At 45.7% G+C, this 19799-nt stretch overlaps 1 protein-coding gene across 1 annotated transcript in view; it reads left to right on the top strand.

Moving 5' to 3' along the window:
• Positions 1 to 19799, top strand: part of UBE2G1 (ubiquitin conjugating enzyme E2 G1) — a 296237-nt gene that overhangs the window by 253177 nt on the left and 23261 nt on the right. The window lies entirely within an intron of this gene.

The raw sequence follows: 19799 nt of genomic DNA, 5'->3' as shown, positions 1-19799 counted from the left end.
GTTATCACATTATACAACAGGTTGATGGCTGTCTGGTTGCATATTATTTCACAGATTACATTACTAAGCTTGGGTTTTCGTATGATCACCCACTCAAACTCAAATTTCACTGTAAGGTTTAATGTTAGGACCTAATGAGATGGGTTGTATGTTGTTTTGCTAATTGCAATATTGGACCTATTTGTAAATTAGTTATTGCATGCCTGATAGTTACCAGTTTATGCACACTTTAGTAACCTGTGTTGTACATAGTGCCAAGCCATTGGTAAAACTGGAGGAACTATTGGTTCAGTGGGAAACTTTGTCAGATTTTAGGTTCGATCAGTTAACAATGCGAAGGTTTGAAAAAACAAGTAGGCCTTACTCTGAAAAGCATGGTAAAGGCAGTAGGTGTTTCATCATGGTTTGTTATTGCACTATGCTAAAGCCTTTAGGTCGTTTTTTCTGTTACGTGGACTCTTATAGATTACTGTAGTAGGCAAGAATTTTGGTGCAGGTGACCCACCCAAACAAACCATGGGAATAGACAATTTGCACTATGGCAATCCTTATTAAACCCTATTAGTAGGGCTTACATTTGTTTGGGCAGTTGCATGTTGAACATATTTGTAATTTTATTATGGTATATATTGTGGGAAATATCTTATGACTAATACAATAGGTCTGAGTTTGTTATGGTGACTCGTCATTGATGAAGGTTATAGGTGGTCATTACGACCTCGGCGGTCTTTTTACAAGACCGCGGAGGGACTGCCGTACGGAAGACCGCCAGTGGTGGCGGTTTGCCGCTCGACCTATTATGACCATTGGCAGCTCTCCGTCCTTTTATGGACGGAGAGCCGCCAACAGCCATACTGGCGGGAGGCGGGGAAGTGGAGGTTGCTCCACCTCCACCGCCACGCCAACAGAACACCGCCCAGCGAATCACGTCCTGTGATTCGCCGTGGCGGTGTTCTGTTGGCGGTGTGGTGTCGGCAGAGCTGCCCCTATGGCTCCCGTCCCCTCCCGGAGGATCGACGGAACAGGTAAGTCGATCGTCCGTTCGGGGAGGGGGGTGGTGGGGTGTTGTGTGCGTGCATTAGGGTGTGCGTCTGTGTATGTAGAGGGGGGGTGTGAGTGCGTGTATGCTTGCGGGGGTGTTGCATGTTTTGGGAATGAGTGCATGTATGTCTGTGGGTATGTCTGTATGGATGTGTGCGTGTATGTTTGTATGTGGGTGTGCGTGTCTGACTATGTGGATGTAGGCATGTATGTCGGGGTGTGTGTGTTTTGGTGGTGCCTGCGTGCGTGTCGTGTGTGTGTTTCTGTGATGTTGGGGATCGGGTTGGGGAGGGGGGCCCTGCCACCTTTGGGGGGTGCCAGGGGTGGTGGGGGGTGTAGGGGAGGGAGTCGGGGTGGGGGGGTGGGTGAGACCCCTATCAGTGCCAGGGAAGGAATTCCCTGGCACTGATAGTGCTTACCGCCATGGATTTCATTGCGGTTCCAACCGCAGGAAATCCACGGCGGTAAGGCGGGTCAAAATACCGCCAGCGGTATAGTGACGGCCGCCGGGCTGGAGACCCAGGTCTCCAGCCTGGCGGGTGGAACGGAGAACCGGCGGATGACCATGGCGGTAACCGCCATGGTCATAATACAACAAAAAAGACTGCCAGCCTGTTGGCGGTCTTACCGCCGCTTCTCCGCCTTCCGTCAGGGTCATAATGACCCCCTATAGCCTAATTGTTTACAATGAAACATTTTGATAAAGGCAGTAGGCCTGACATATTGATTGTGAAAACATGTATTGATGTCAATAAGCATTTAAGGGTAGATTGTTGTTGTACTGTAGCAAAGCCTGTAGGTAGGTATTTTGTTGGGATTCTTGCACATTACCGAATTAGCAAGGGTGTTAGTGTTTATGCTGGGTACCCCCTCAGACAAGACCGTGGGTATTGATATAGATTAAGATTTGCAGTGTCAGAAGATCTAGTATTTTGTTTTGCCAACTGTAACTTTGTGTACCATGTTATTTTAGAACTGTATGGCTGATTGTTGCCTTCTGGGGAAGTCAGTATTGGAGGCCTCAGCTGGTTATGGTGACAAGCTGATGATAGCTAGAGGTCTGATTGGTTCACTAGGAAAAATATTTGATGCCATAAGTCTGATCTGTTTATTATGATATTGGTTGAGAAAAGCATATGTCTAGTAGGCATTATTTAAGCGTGGATTGTTTTTCTCTGTAGTAAATCCTACATATAGGTATTTTGTGACATGATAATGTCCCGGGTTACATTTGTAGCAAAGGATTTTGGTGTTGGTTACTGGCTGTGACAAACCCTAGCGGGAGATGATTCACACTGTAATAATTATATATATATATATATATATATATATATATATATATATATGTTCGATGGCATGTGTAGCTGCAGATACACATGCTGTGCATATCCCGCCATCTAGTGTTTGGCTCGGAGTGTTACAAGTTGTTTTTCTTCGAAGAAGTCTTTCCGAGTCACAAGATCGAGGGACTCCTCACATTTCGGCTCCATTGCGCATGGGCGTCGACTCCATCTTAGATTGTTTTCTTTCCGCCATCGGGTTTGGATGTGTTCCTCTTCGCTCCATGTTTCGGTTCGGAAAGTTAGTCAGATACCGGAAAAATTTGACGGTACTGTTTGCGTTCGGTATCAGGTTAGTTAACACAGATCAACACCGAATTTTGAAGAGCTCCGGTGGCCCTTCGGGGTTTCGATTCCCCAGCGGGGCCTGTGCGTCTACAAGACTAATGGAACGGACCCCATTCCGCTTCTGCCCCGAATGCCACAACAAGTATCCTTACACAGATCAACATTTGGTCTGTAATTATTTTTTGTCTCCCGAACACAAAGAGGATACCTGTGCGGCCTGTCGAGCGTTTCGGTCGAGGAAAACGCTGAGGGACCGGAGAGCGAGAAGGCTTCAAATGGCGTCGGCGCCGTCAGGACACCACGACTTGGAGGAAGAAGAAACCTTCTCCATTGCTGACTCGGACGAGGCCGAAACAGAACAGATGCCGAAAACCGTGAGTAAAACAGCCCCGGCCAAAACTCATGTAAAAATCATCAAAGCCCAGGGGACGCCTCCGCCGGCAGGCCATGGCTTAACCCAAAAAATTGGTGACCGTCCATCGGCACCGAAAAAGGGCACACATGTGTCGAAGTCATCCGACTCCGGTCGAGATACCGGCACAGAAAAGACTCGGCCCGAGACACTGGGTCAGAACAATCTCGACATCGCGATACCGCCACCGAGATGAGTCGGCACCGAGAGATCGGAACACCGAAACTCAAAAAAGTGGCTTTGGAGCCTAACAAGACGGTGGAAAAGGTTTTGAAACCGAAACATCCAGCTTCGGAGCCGAAAACAAGTTCCTACACCGAGGAGCAAGGGCTTTCCACACAAATGCAAAGCCATAAATTCGGGCAAGAGCTAGAAGCAGGGGAGCCAGATTATACACAGAGAAGGCTCCATATCCAAAAGGAGACAGGGAAGATAAGAACTCTCCCTCCTAAAAGGATGAAAAGGAAACTGGCTTTCCAAGAGAAGGATAAACAACCACAAACAAAGGTGGCAAAACAAGTAACTCCGCCACCATCACCACAACGCTCACCGCAATCATCACCAATCGCTAGCCCACCTATGGTGCAGTCTCCAGCACACACAAGCATGAGCCAAGATGACCCAGATGCATGGGATCTTTATGATGCGCCTGTGTCAGATAACAGTCCCGACTGTTACCCAGCAAGACCATCACCACCTGAAGACAGTACTGCTTACACGCAGGTGGTGTCCAGAGCAGCTGCTTTTCACAACGTGACACTGCACGCTGAACCTATCGAAGATGACTTTTTATTTAATACTCTGTCGTCCACACATAGTCAGTACCATAGTCTTCTGATGCTACCGGGAATGTTGAAACACGCAAAGCAAGTATTTCAAGAACCCGTAAAAGGCAGGGTCATCACTCCTAGGGTGGAGAAAAAGTACAAGCCTCCACCAACAGACCCCATGTACATTACGCAGCAACTGACACCGGACTCAGTAGTAGTTGGCGCAGCACATAAAAGGGCGAATTCACACACCTCCGGAGATGCACCACCACCCGACAAAGAAAGTCGCAAGTTTGACGCAGCGGGAAAAAGAGTGGCAGCACAAGCAGCCAATCAATGGCGCATTGCAAATTCACAGGCTTTGCTGTCAAGATATGACAGAGCCCACTGGGATGAAATGCAACACTTTATTGAACATCTGCCCAAAGAATTTCAAAAACGTGCACAACAAGTGGTAGAAGAGGGCCAAAGTATCTCAAATAACCAGATACGTTCAGCAATGGACGCAGCAGACACAGCTGCAAGAACTGTAAATACAGCTGTGACAATTCGGAGACACGCATGGCTGCGCACCTCAGGATTCAAGCCCGAAGTCCAACAGGCTGTGGTTAATATGCCTTTTAATGGACAGCAGTTGTTTGGGCCGGAAGTGGACACAGCTATTGAGAAGCTGAAAAAAGATACAGATACGGCCAAGGCCATGGGCGCGCTCTACTCCCCACAGAGCAGAGGCACTTTTAGGAAGACACAATTTAGAGGTGAGTTTCGGGGCCAAACCACAGAACCCTCAACCTCACAAACCAGGCCCACATACCAGAGCCAGTATCAGAGAGGAGGCTTTCGGGGACAATACAGAGGTGGACAGTTCCCTAAGACTAGAGGGAAGTTCCCAAGACCCCTCAAAACAAACAGTGACTTCAGTGTCACAAATCCCCAACACATAACACCAGTGGGGGGGAGACGAACAGATTTTTACCAAAATTGGGAGGAAATAACAACGGACTCGTGGGTCCTAGCCATCATCCAACATGGCTATAGCATAGAATTCCTACAATTACCACCAAATGTGCCTCCAAAAACACACATGTCCAAACAACAAATGGATCTATTACAGATAGAAGTCCAAGCGTTGTTACAAAAAGATACAATAGAACTAGTACCCAATCATCAGAAAGGAACAGGGGTTTACTCCCTGTACTTTCTCATACCCAAAAAGGACAAAACTCTAAGACCCATATTAGATCTCAGAACACTAAATCTTTACATCAAATCAGATCACTTTCACGTGGTAACACTACAAGACGTAATCCCCTTGCTCAAACAACAAGACTACATGACCACATTAGATCTCAAAGATGCGTACTTCCATATACCCATACATCCTTCACACAGGAAATACTTAAGGTTTGTAATCCAAGGAGTACATTACCAGTTCAAAGTGTTACCATTCGGAATAACAACAGCACCAAGGGTATTTACAAAATGCCTTGCAATAATAGCGGCACATATCAGAAGACAGCACATACACGTGTTCCCATATCTAGACGATTGGTTAATCAAAACCAACACACAAGAACAGTGTTTTTAACACACAAAAAACGTCATAGAAACCCTTCACAAGCTAGGTTTCTCACTAAACTACCAAAAATCACACCTACAGCCGTGTCAAATACAACAATACTTAGGAGCAACAATCAACACAAAAAAAGGGATTGCCACTCCAAGTCCACAAAGGGTACAAGCATTCCAAAACGTTATACAAAGCATGCACCCAAACCAGAAGTATCAGGTAAAATTAGTGATGAAACTACTAGGCATGATGTCCTCATGCATAGCCATTGTCCCAAACGCAAGATTACACATGCGGCCCTTGCAACAGTGCCTAGCAACACAATGGACACAAGCACAGGGTCAACTACAAGATCTAGTGTTGATAGACCGCCAAACACACACCTAGCTACAATGGTGGAATCATATAAATTTTAATCAAGGGCGGCTTTTCCAGGACCCAGTGCCTCAATACGTGATCACAACAGATGCTTCTATGGTAGGGTGGGGAGCACACCTCAACCAACACAGCATCCAGAGACAATGGGACACTCGGCAGAAACAACTTCACATAAATCAGCTAGAACTACTAGCATTGTTTCAAGCATTGAAAGCATTTCAACCGCTATTAGCCCACAAACACATTCTTGTCAAAACAGACAACATGACAACAATGTATTACTTAAACAGGGAGGCACACACTCATCACAACTGTGTCTCTTAACACAGAAAATTTGGCATTGGGCGAATCACAATCACATTCACCTAATAGCGCAATACATCCCAGGAATTCAGAACCAGTTGGAAGACAATCTCAGTCGAGATCACCAACAGATCCACGAATGGGAGATTCATCCCCAGATACTACAAACCTACTTCAAAAACTAGGGAACACCGCAAATAGACCTATTCGCAACAAAAGAAAACGCAAAATGCCAAAACTTCGCATCCAGGTACCCACAGCCTCACTCCAAGGGCAATGCGTTATGGATGAGTTGGTCAGGGATATTTGCTTACGCTTTTCCCCCTCTCCCACTCATTCCGTATCTAGTAAACAAACTGAGTCAAAACAAACTCAAACTAATACTAATAGCACCAACTTGGGCACGACAACCTTGGTACACAACACTACTAGACCTGTCAGTAGTGCCTCATATCAAACTACCAAACAGACCAGATCTGTTAACTCAACACAAACAGCAGATCAGACACCCAAATCCAGCATCGCTCAATCTAGCAATCTGGCTCCTGAAGTCTTAGAATTCGGACATCTAAACCTCACACAGGAATGTATGGAGGTCATCAAACAGGCTAGAAAACCTCCTTCAAGACATTGCTACGCAAATAAATGGAAACGATTTGTTTATTACTGTCATAATAATCAAATTCAACCATTACACGCGTCTGCTACACGCATTGTAAGCTACTTACTACACTTACAAAAATCTAAGTTAGCTTTTTCATCCATTAAAATATATCTCACAGCAATTTCAGCTTATCTGCAAATTACACATTCAACTTCACTATTTAGGATCCCAGTCATAAAAGCTTTTATGGAGGGTCTAAAAAGGATCATTCCACCGAGAACACCACCAGTTCCTTCGTGGAACCTCACTATTGTATTAACAAGACTCATGGGTCCACCATTCGAACCCATGCACTCTTGTGAAATGCAATACTTAACTTGGAAAGTAGCCTTCCTAATAGCTATCACATCACTCAGAAGAGTAAGTGAAATACAAGCCTTTACCATATAGGAACCCTTTATACAAATACACAAACATAAAGTGGTTCTACGTACAAATCCCAAATTTTTGCCAAAAGTTATATCACCGTTCCACTTAAACCAAACTGTGGAACTCTCAGTGTTTTTTCCACAACCAGACTGTGTAACTGAATGAGCATTACATACATTAGACATAAAAAGAGCTCTAATGTACTACATTGATAGAACCAAACAGTTTCGCAAAACAAAACAATCGTTTGTAGCTTACCAAAAACCTCATACAGGAAATCCAATATCCAAACAAGGCATTGCCAGATGGATAGTGAAATGTATTCAAACCTGTTATGTTAAAGCTAAGAGAGAACTGCCTATTACACCAAAGGCACACTCCACTAGAAAGAAAGGCGCCACTTGGCCTTTCTAGGAAATATACCAATGACCGAAATCTGTAAGGCAGCCACATGGTCTACGCCTCATACATTCACTAAACATTACTGCGAGGATGTGTTAACAACACAACAAGCCACAGTAGGACAAGCAGTACTAAGAACTTTATTTCAAACAACTTCAACTCCTACAGGCTAAACCACCGCTTTTGGGGAGATACCTGCTTACTAGTCTATGCACAGCATGTGTATCTGCAGCTACACATGCCATCGAACGGAAAATATCACTTACCTAGTGTACATCTGTTCGTGGCATGAGACGCTGCAGATTCAAATGCGCCCTCCCACCTCCCCGGGAGCTTGTAGCCGGTGTAAGTTGATCAAAGTTAAACTCGTAAATTTGTAAATATAATACTTTGTCACATTATGTGAACATACTTACTCCATTGCATGGGCATTATTACTATATACACAACTCCTACCTCACCCTCTGCGGGGAAAACAATCTAAGATGGAGTCAACGCCCATGCGCAATGGAGCCGAAATGGCAATTTTGTTCTGAGAGATGCCACAAATCCAGTTCGACTAGTTGCTTTTCAAAAGGGATTCAGCGTTTCATTCATTAAAGTGCGAGGTGCCACAAAAAAAAGCCTGGCCTACGCCTTTTGGCAAAAAGCCTTTGACTGGGCCATCCCATAGTGCAGTGCAAAACATAGATTTAAAGTGATTACCTAATTTTTGTCTACATCTTCTCTTAAAGATATAAACACACACAAACCACTTGTGTAACCATGCAGAGCTAGTCCTATTCAATCAATCCTCCTCATGGCAGTATGAGAATCCAGATCATATAATGACCTTGTAATGAGCTACAGTTTATAGAATCACATGATCATTTGCATGAATTCACTCACTTTTTGATACGGTACTTCTCTTGATAAAATACTATTTCTTAATTAAATGCTTATCATAAGCTTGACTTAATATCAGGATTATTTACATTCGCTACAGCAAGTAATTTCCTCTCTTTTACTATTAGCACATGAACATTTACTAAAATTCACTTATTTTTTAGTACAGTACTTCTTTTGATAATGTGCTTTTTCTTAGTAAAATGCTTATCATAGGTTTAACTTATTGATATCACAATTATTTACATTCACTGAAGCAAATGGTTTTCTATCTTTCACTGTTGCCATCCTATCAAGAAGTAAAGTGCGAAGTGCCGCAAAGAAATCTGACCCTTTAAAGTACCTCATTATTCTCTCGTAGGGTATTTCCATGTATAGTCCTAAGCGTTGAATAGTTCTGCCTGCCTGCGGGGACCCCGGAGCACTTTTTCCAATATGACTTCTTAAGTGTCTATCTTACTTCAGGAAGGCCTGCAAAGTCACTTAATGTCCATATGCAGCCTAGAGGAAAGGCTACAGTGTCCAAAATTCTTCATCCACTGTGCTTTAAAAAGGGAAAAGGTTAAGACGCATGCATTCAAATGCATGAATGAGTTAAACCTTTTGCAGAAAAAAATCCTTCACATACCTTTTTATATTGCAAAACAATGATGGAGTGCAGGGCAGTGTAGCCCATAGGCTGCCATTATTAATGAAGAAAAAGGAGACTGTGGCTTTAAGAACAGCCATTCCTCCAGTATCCCATCATGCTTAGAGAAAGGCAGTTACCTCAGTTCATTTTTCCGGCTCCTGCTGACAGGACACTGGAGCATTGAGCTCGACCTATTTAGTTTTTTTCTTCAAAAATAACATAGGAGTAGTCTGTATTTGCTATTGGTCTTAAATATTGCAATATGCGTAGTTTCAGTTTGTTTACAGTGCGACAATGTACTTTTTGCCACATGTACATTCTAAGATGTAAACAACAAATGGGGTTTCACATGATATCCGGTTCCTGATCCTCCTCACGGATCCATCAAAACATTTGATCTCAGTCATACTCTTACCGTACCAGCAGAATTCGTGCATTTGACAAAACCTTCCGTTTGGAGCCAGCTTCTTGTTCCACTTCCTTGCGAGGGCAGATAGCTTTTGACTAGCAAGTCTTTCAAAGATAGTGTTTTTATATAGGTTATCCTTGGATGTTCAGTCACCCATTCTTTCAAGTCTTGATCTTTCTAATGATCCTCCAGTTCTTTCTAAGGCCTGTTCTGATTTCTTCATCTGAGCAGCTATAATCCATGATACACCTAATGATTTGACCCTGATTATTTTTCTTTTCTTTTTTATTATTTTTAGGAAGATGTATGTCACTTAACTGTTTCTATCCGTAACAGTGTACTGCCATTGGGTATCAGTCGTATGCTCTCTTGCCCTGTGAATGACTGGATTTTCTGATCACATATACATCCACCTGAAAATGAGTGTGCTTTAGTGTCCGGGCTGGTTAGCCAGTCCTTTAGTTTTCAGTTAGCTCATTTTAATAATGCTCTTTAATTTTTTTTGCTTCTCCTCTTTTTAATTTAATGTTTAAGATGCTACTACAGCTTTCCCGGCAGTGCTAAAAGGTTGCTTGCATTATTTTTTTTACATTTTCAGTGCACCTCATCTCACATGCCCACTTCCTCTGAACCAGGAGACCGTTATAGAATGCTGTTGTTCATGGTGTCATTGCTTTGCCATTCAAAGATGTCTAGGTGTTAGTTCCAAATGTGATGGCCAAGCTGGAAAATGTAATCAATGATAGACTATTTAAAATACCTTTGCAAGACAGATACCCGCTGCTGTTTAGTTTTGTTATTGCAAGCATATGCCATATGCCTGCTGTGTTTAAACAGCAGCATGTTTTCTTTATTTCTGCCTCTTTTCTTCTATCTTGCATTGTTTGCTGAGTTTGTAGGGTCAATGCAAGAATGAGTCTGTGAATGGATGCATGAGTGCAGATATTAGTGACAGATTGCTAGTGTGGTGATTTATTCAGTGCTTAACCCCATCATTCACACACAAGGCTCTTGCATTCATAGGATGGACCTATTGGAATTCCTTGTGCTTGTTATGCTTTTGGTGAAGCTAGCAACGGGCAGTTCCTTTTGAAGTGGGGGATTCTGCACTAGATGACAGTATGCATTACCATTTTGCTATGCCAAAGTTTAAATATGAGCACTGCTGCTATAGCAGTGCTTTTTACTGGTGTACCACTTGGAGAGCATTGGTAAAGGTTTATGAAACACTGCTGTGTAGATGTCCAGACACTATCTGAAGTTGCTGAGGAACAGTGGGAGCAGCAAAATCTGTTTAAGGATGAGCCTCATACATTTCTTCATCGGTTTTGGGTTTTTTCATGATTGTACAGCTATCCAGCATTAGAATCTTTCACTCCTTCCACTTCCTACCCCAGTGTGAGGGTTATTTTATGCTACACTTGTTGCATAGAAAATTAGAGCTATGGAGTAGGGAGTGTAGCTCAGTCTCTCCATCTCATTAGCCAGTTGAGGACACATACGAGGGATAGCGACAGCACAGACTGATTGGCTGAGCAATGTTAAACAAGTGCATTTTTATACATTGTGTATTGGGGAGACCCAGCTTCAAGATGCAGAACAATTCAGGCATTTGAATCAATGGAAAATACCAAAACTGTGAAACTGTAGTTTCAGGTAAGCAACCAATAGGAAGAGGAGACCAGGTAAGTGTTCACCCCCTTTAATCTGTACAACCAGCAGTGCCTCAGTCCCAGCAACAACTACTAACCTCTGAAACCCCAACAGAGTTCCCTACATTCTAATACATTAGATGCACGTTCCCCACATATCCCCTTTCCTTCCTAACAAAAGTATATCTAAACTGTACTTTGTACAAACATATAAACTATTAAATCAAACCAACAACAATGCATGTACCTCCCAATTCACACAAACCTATCCTTTAAATGTGTTTGGGTTACTCTTTCCTGTGCCGGGTTGTGCCTGTGAATCATTTTCCTGTGTGGAGTGTGGATGAGACACCCCACAAATACCAATTTACTGCACACAAAAGAGTATTTGGTCTCTAGTACCACAGACACCACACATTTGTACCACACTCTGTCATCATCCAACATCAAGTATTTTGCTACCTCCTTGATATGTTTAGGCACTACAAAGCGTACCAATCATTTCCAAGTGAAAACAGGTTTCTTAAAACAACTAAATCACCAACCTTCACAAATCACTCCCTACTAGATCTATTAGTTACATATTTACTCTGCACAGAATTACGCACATGCATCGCCCTGCCCAGTTTATCCCCATCTACCAGCTTCTGACCCATTCATTCTCTGTACAACTGCGTACCGGCCACTCTTCCCCTCAGCCGAGTGAAGCAAGATGCCGCCATGCTCATATGCAGTGTTGTCCTGTACACCCACAAAGGCTCCTTTATGCCCTCTTTCTGGTTCACGTTAAGTGCCTATTGCAGTTAATCTTTAATCACTTGATTTCAACCAGACCATTGCTGAGGGGATAGCACAAAGATGTGCTGGGATGCCTGATAGCAACACTCTTTAAGAATTAGTTGGATGACATCATCTGTTAAAATGTATTCCAGGGAACACCCTGATGTACACCTCATTGAGAAAATCAATAACTACAAGTGTACTGACGTTGCCAACATATTTTATTTGAGGACACTTTGATAAAAAATCCAGCAGTACTAGGTCATACTTCTGAGGTCCACCCAACACCCCAAATATCCAAAGCCAACTTATTTTATAGATTGTCAGCACATACCACAAGAAGCTCGGCCAATGGTATGCTCAACTGCGTCTGATCACTCAAACATAGGTTGTAATCTTTTGTATGGCTTTGTCAGCACGGACCACCAGAAATCTTCCCTGACCCTATGCTTCATGGCATGAGTGCTAACATGTCCCTTGTGGACAGAATTCAAAACGCCCTTTTGTAGACCTTGTAGCACAACCAACAATTCACATCGCCTCAACACATCATTAATAACTGATAACTCTTTGGTAACATGACCAAAAAGTGTCCACACCATCTCAAGGTCTTCATCCTCCCCAGCAGCGACCATTTCCACCTTTGATGGCAACCTAGAGAAACAATCAGCAACAAGATTCTTCAAACCGCCACATAATCAATCAATCAATCAAGAGATTTGTAAAGCGTGCTACTCACCCAGAGGGTCTCAAGGCGCTGGGGGAGGGGGAACCACTACTGCTCGAACAGCCAGGTCTTGAGTTGTTTCTTGAAGGAGAGGTGGTCTTGGGTCAGACGGAGGTGGATGGGGAGGGAGTTCCAAGTCTTGGCTGCCAGGTAGGAGAAGGATCTTCCTCCCATGGTGGCTTTTCTAATGCTTGGCACGGCGGCGAGGGCGTGGCTGGTCGATCGTAGCTGGCGGGTGGGAGTGTAGAAGGTCAGGCGGTTGTTGAGGTACCTGGGGCCCAGGTCGTGGAGGGCCTTGTGTGCGTGGGTGAGGAGACGGAACGTGATTCTCTTGCTGACGGGGAGCCAGTGCAGGTCTCTCAGGTGTCCGGAGATGTGGTTGTGTCTGGGGATGTCAAGGATGAGGCGTGCGGAGGCGTTCTGGATTCGTTGGAGTCTTTTCTGTAGTTTGGCCGTGGTTCCGGTGTAGAGGGTGTTACCGTAGTCCAGTCGGCTGGTGACGAGTGCCTGGGTGACTGTCTTCCTGGTTTCGGTGGGGATCCATCGGAAGATCTTTCGTAGCATGCGTAGGATGTTGAAGCATGATGATGAGACGGCGTTGACTTGTCTGGTCATCGAGAGGGAGGAGTCCAGGATGAAGCCCAGGTTGCGTGCGTGGTCCGTTGGTTTGGGTGCGCTGCCCAGGGCATGGGGCCACCAGGAGTCGTCCCAGGCAGAGGGTGATGATCCAAGGATGAGGACTTCCGTCTTGTCTGAGTTCAGTTTCAGGCGGCTGTTCATCATCCACTCGGCTACGTCTTTCATCCCTTCGTGCAGGTTGGTTCTGGCGGTGGCTGGGTCGTTGGTGAGGGAGAGGATCAGCTGGGTGTCGTCGGCGTAGGAGATGATGTTGAGTTTGTGTTGGCGTGCGATGGCTGCGAGGGGGCTCATGTAGACGTTGAAGAGGGTGGGGCTGAGTGATGATCCTTGTGGTACGCCGCAGATGACTTCGGTGGCCTCGGATCTGAACGGGGGGAGGCGGACTCTCTGGGTTCTTCCGGCGAGGAACGAGATGATCCACTCTAGTGCCTTCTCTTAGATTCCGATGTTGCTGAGGCGCTGCACTAGGGTGCGGTGGCAGACAGTGTCGAACGCTGCGGAGAGGTCCAGGAGGATGAGGGCCGCTGTTTCCCCGTTGTCGAGCAGGGCTCGGATGTCGTCAGTGGCTGCGATGAGGGCGGTCTCGGTGCTGTGGTTGGCTCGGAAGCCGGACTGCGAGTGGTCGAGGGATCCATTAGTCTCGAGGAAGTCGGCTAGCTGTCTGTTGACTGTCTTCTCGATGACTTTGGCCAGAAACGTGAGGAGCGAGATGGGGCGGTAGTTCTTGAGGTCGGTGGGGTCTGCTGATGGTTTCTTCAGGAGGGCGCTGAGTTCGGCATGCTTCCAGCTCTCCGGGAAGGTGGCGGTGTTGAAGGAGCAGTTGATGATGTCCCGGAGATGGGGTACGATGACGGAGTCGGCCTTGTTGAAGACGTGGTGGGGGCATGGGTCGGTTGGTGATCCGGAATGGATGGTGTTCATCGTATGGATGGTGTCTTCGGTGCTGACCGGGGTCCAGGTGCGGAGGGTGGTGTTGGGGGGCGTCGGTTTGGTGGTTGGGTGCGTGGTCTGTGCGCCGAAGCTGTTGTGTATGTCGGCGATCTTGCGGTGAAAGAACGAGGCGAGTGAGTCGCAGAGGTCTTGAGAGGGAGTGATGTCGTTGTTTCCGGTGCTGGGGTTGGAGAGCTCTTTGACGATGCTGAAGAGTTCCTTGCTGTTGTGTGCATTGTTGTCTAGTCGTTCTTTGAATGCTGTCTTCTTGGTGGTGTGGATCAGCTGGTGGTGTTTGCGGGAGGCGTGCTTGAGGGCGGTCATGTTGTCTGTAGTCGGGTTTTTTCGCCAGGCTTTCTCGAGGGTGTGGCAGTTCTTCTTGGAGTTCTTGAGGTCGTTGTTGAACCAGGAGGCTTTCTTGCTGTTGGGCCTGATGGGATGGGTTTTCAGAGGTGCGAGGTTGTCAGCGCAGTTGGTGATCCACTGTGTGAGGTTGTTGGCTGCTTGGTTGGGGTCCGCTGAGCTGGCGGGAGGGTTCTGGCTCAGTGATGTGGAGAGCTGGTCGGTGGTGATCTTGTTCCAGCTCCTGCGGGGAGCCTGTTGTGGGTGGTGGTGAGTTGTGGTTTTTCTGAAGCTGAAGTGGACGCAGCTGTGGTCTGTCCAGTGGAGTGGCTGAAGGAGATGTACTTGCTGGAGGAGAAGACTGGGTCAAGCGTGTGTCCGGCGTAGTGGGTGGGGGTGTTCACCAGTTGCTTGAGTCCGAGGTTGGCGAGGTTGTCCAGCAGGGTGGTGGTGGTGTTGTCGTTGTTGTTCTCCAGGTGGAAGTTGAGGTCCCCTACGAGGATGTAGTCAGCGGAGGGGAGGGCGTGTGGGCTGATGAAGTCTGCGATGTCTTCGCTGAATTGTGTGTGGGGTCCTGGGGGCCTGTAGAGGAGGGTGCCTCTGAGTGTGGTCTTGGGGTCGGTGTGTATCTGGAAGTGAAGATGTTCAGCGGCTGTGAGGGTGTCGTCGGAGTTGGTCGTGATGCGGATGGTGTTCTTGTGGACGATGGCGATGCCTCCTCCTGTCTGGTTGACGCGGTCCCTCCGGGTGATCTTGTATCCATACTCCTGTAAACAATACTGCCGCGTGGCAGCACGTGGTGTCACACTTCTACCACCCTGAGTACTGAACAGATCTCTACCTAAAACAAGTTTGCTAGCCCACACAAAATTCGGAAAATGTTACCCAGCCACATGCCAAGAGCCGCCTCATTTGTAGAGTGAATAACCTTAGCTCCACTAGAGGCAAAATCAATGATTTCCTCATTTCCCTGTGCTATTTTCTGTAACAGTACTGCACTTAAACTTAGACATGATGATACTAATATCTTTGGTGTCAAACGGCTTGAGGGGACAGGTAGAAACCACTTCTCTCGTTTTTTTGGGCGAACACACTATCACACTTATCAGTCCACTGGTAATTTTGGGTTTGCTTTAAAAGTGTGTGTAATACTACAGTTTTGGCAGCAAACATTTTTACAAACTTAGCTTAATATTCAACAAGTCCCAGGAAAGGCCCAGGTTGTTCTTTATCTCCTGGAGCAGGTGCCCTCTCTTCCCCTTCGAACAGTTTCCTCTTTGGTTAGGGAGCATTAACTGAAACATGATGACCCAAGTTGTCCACACCACACAGCATAGGTTTGCACTTGCCTACTCTGAGTCAACCCTCTGTTCTCGCTGAAATTCAAGCCTATACTCAGCTTTTGGTTGTGATCAGATACATCTCTCCCATATAGGAGGATGTCATCCTAGAAGCACACCGTGCCATCAGTTTTATCGAACAATTTTTTCATCATTCTTTAAAACACAAAGGAAGTGGACGTCAAACCAAATGGTATCCATAACTGTTCTTCACAGCAATGCTGTGTTGAGAACCCCTCAATTTTCTAAGCTCATTCGTGAGCACCTCAAGGTAATCTACCAATCTACTTTCATCCAGTTCACATAATACAGGACAATCTTTAAGACACTTGTCAGTTTAGCTCCCTCCCCCCCTACCATTTAGTCAACAAACTTTTACTGGAAATTAGTTGATCAGGGTACTCAGGATCCAAATCATGTTTAATTTGCCCAGATTTTTTAAACCCAACAAATTGGACCCATCCTTGGCAACATGCACTGTTATCTTGGCAACACTTACTCACAACCTCTACTCTTTTCCCTCCATACGCATACATTTTAATATTGATACTTTGAAGTTGTACCGTATTCAGCCTTGCAAGTTCTTCCTCACTGATCAGTGTTAAAGCCGACCTAGAGTCAGCCATTATCTTGACATTTTGACCCATCATGACTACATAACAATAAGGATGATTTTGTTTTCTTAGAATACTTACCGATGACGCTTCTGCTACATCACAATCACACAGACACACTACCAGAACAAAGTTTTCCTTGTCAGCACACAGTCCCTCATCCAGCTGCTGCAGTGTTTTTTCAGTTGATCTCTAATGATCTCATCCTTAATCACAATAAACACATGCAGCAGCCAGCGTTCGCCAAGGTCCCGTAAAATCAGCAGATTTTCCTGCGAACTGTGCCCTCTGCAGGAATTTGTGACCTTGCACTAACACATTCTTTTTAGGGTTAAATCTCTTATCCAGAGTTTTTAAAAGTGAAGCATGCTCGTCCACACTTTCCCTGACAATATCAGCATGCACAACAACGCTCCACAAAGTAATGTTTTTCAAAATAGACTTTCCTTCCGAGGCTAAATTACAACTTAGCAGTGTCTAACTCTGGCTTCTCCAATGAGTAGCTCGTGGGCTACTGGTAGCTCGCCAGCTCCCTGTAAGAAGCTCTCCTGTATGGAGTCCATCCTACTAAATTAGGAGTTTTGCTTGGTTGAATTAATATTTCCTTAGATTGAAAAGCCTGTATTCTGAAAGCATATGCTTATAAAGTGATGTTATGAGAAAAATGGATTTCTAAAATATATTTAAAGCTGATATTTGAGTGACAAATCATGCAGTGTTTGAGGAGACTTATTACAAATATTGTTCTCTTGGTGCTGGGGGAATTGCTGCTGTGGCTGTCGGCATTCCAAATTGATGAAGCCTTTTATTTTTTTTATATACAGTACTGCCAGTCTGCCTGCTGCACTGAGATGGGCACTCCTGATAATCTTGTGCTGTGTGGCCGCTGATATACGATTGTGTCTTGTCTGCTCACTATTTCAACACTAATAATAGTAGCTCCTGTTGATTTTCATTGAATATACGTAGCTCTTATTGTAGAAAAGGTTGGCGACCCCCGGTCTAACTAAGACTTCTAGCCTCAGATCCCTTGCCTTAGAATATTCCCCAGGCCTCAGACTTGAGCTAAAAATGTTTCCGAGCAGTCCCTGCTAGTTAGCATTGATGGGCTTGGACTTGGAGTGGTCCCCATCTGAAGTGGGGTATACAGTGCATATATAAGCACCACCCCTGCGAGCTGACCTCCGTGCCTCCTTTTCTGTGACAACAGTGCTGATCCGGATTGTGCTTCCCTCAGTAAATTTTGGACTGGATTGTTTTTGTTTTGTTTTTACATTTTTTAACACTCTTGTCAACACTTTACCCAGTGAGCCTTTTTTCTCCACTTTCTAATCCTAGGTCTTCAAAGAAACCTGTAGGATTTAAGCCTTGTAGTGCCTGTCACAGGCAGATGTCTGTGACAGACCCCACTTGGTTTGCTTTTAGTGCAGAGAATCGGATCAGGACTCCAGGGCTTTTACAGAGTGCAAGGCTATGCATCCAAAGGCGATCAGAGTGTGACCCATGAAGCTCTGGGACTGCTCTCTGAGTTGTTGCAGCTGGTCATTGTCCTCTCCAAGACTTCACTGGGTAAGTCCTACAAACAAGTCCAAGAAGTCAAAACGTTGTTAGACTTCTCCACTCCAGACCAAGTCAAAGTCCCACTCCCATGTCGTTCCTGTGAAGCATGAGCCTGGGTCCACTCTGCGCAACCCGGAGCGGCCTCCGACGAACTTAAATAGCTTTGTGAGGCCATGCTCCATAATTTTGGGCAGCTGGACTCCTCTGGAGCTCCTTTGTGCCCCATGGCTCTGAGGGCCTTCAACTTTTTTCGCCAGTGAAGTCACCCTCTGCATCAGTCGGGTCGATCATGTCATAATTCTGAGCTCGGATACGGAGCCGAGCCAGTGATGACTGAACCAAAACAGGCTGAAAATTTCTCAGAAAGGCCCTGTAAGGATTATGATTGGAGGGGATCTGAGGATCACTATAGTTATTCTATTTCCGCCGCCTTCTCCCAGCACACCACCCATCCAAGCTTGGTGGTCCAGGCCTTTACTTCCTAAGTTAACCCTGCTGCATTCCCGACTACACCGGTAAGGGAATCTAAGAGGATATATACCTTTGGCAAAAGTATTTTTTCTTCCACTACTCTTCCACTGCGGTCAGTGAACACCACATGCTTATTGGATTGATAGTCCCAAACTCTGAGATTCATTTGAGCAAGTCCTCCCTATGGTTTCAGAGTCGACCAGGGCCATACTCTCCCAAGCAATTGCTGATTGCAGAAACGCAGCAAACTTCACCATATGCTGTGGACTGGATATGACTGACTCACTTGGCAGAGTGATTGCGTTGTCAGAGGCATTCAGATGCCACATTGAGCGGTGTTATGCACTACCCTTCACGGATTCCTCACCTGACATTCCTCTGTCCTCACATCAGCTGAGGGAGGGCCACTTTTCATTTTTGCAACATGAAATACATCCTATTTTGGCCAAGGGAGGCGATCATGAGGATACCAGCATCAGAAGTTGGACATGGTTGCTATTTCTACAACCTTCCGATGCCAAAAAACGGTAGATGACTTGCCCATATTCCAGGTCTGAGCCCCTTCAGCTACTTCCTTAAAAGGCAATGGTTCAAAATGTAGATTTTGGCTCAAGTTTTGCCTGCCCTGGATTCCAGAGACTGGATGATAACATTGGACTTCTAGGACGCATATTCCTGCCCTGCCAGCCCAAAGTCATTACCTTCAGTTCACCGTGGGTCACGAGCATTTTGCTTGATTAGGTCATCGCAAACCCCTCTTCCTTCCCCACCCTGGTGCATCACTCCTGGGTTGAGGCAGCCATCCGGGAGAGATGGAGATCAGAAGAGACTGGTCTCCGGCAGAGTTTCAACCCCACATCAGCCTATTGCAGTTGAGAGTGATAGGCTTTGTATTGAAAGGCTTCCTTCCATCCATAGAGGGAAGCTGGATCAGGTGTTCATGGCCAACAGCACTGCCATGTGGTATTGCAAGAAACAGGGTGGGGTGGGGTGGGGTTGTGGGTCCTGCATTGGGCAGCTCTGCACATCTTGACATGACTGGAACATCTGGAGATTTCCCTGGTCGGATCTCTGAACGCCAGGGTGGACTGACTCAGTCATCGATGCCTCGCTATTCTAATTAGCATCTTCACCCAGAGGGGGTGCATGGTCTCCTTTACAACTAGGGAGAACCTTGGTTAGATGTGTTTGTCACTGCAGAGAACATAGTGTCAGAATTTCTGCATATTGGAGTTTCCAAGGCGGTTCTGCTGGAGACACGTTTTGTCTCGAGTTGGACTCT

This window comes from Pleurodeles waltl, chromosome 3_2, assembly GCF_031143425.1.
Source record: "Pleurodeles waltl isolate 20211129_DDA chromosome 3_2, aPleWal1.hap1.20221129, whole genome shotgun sequence".
NCBI lineage: Eukaryota > Metazoa > Chordata > Amphibia > Caudata > Salamandridae > Pleurodeles > Pleurodeles waltl.
This window is presented reverse-complemented; position numbering and strand designations above follow the sequence as displayed.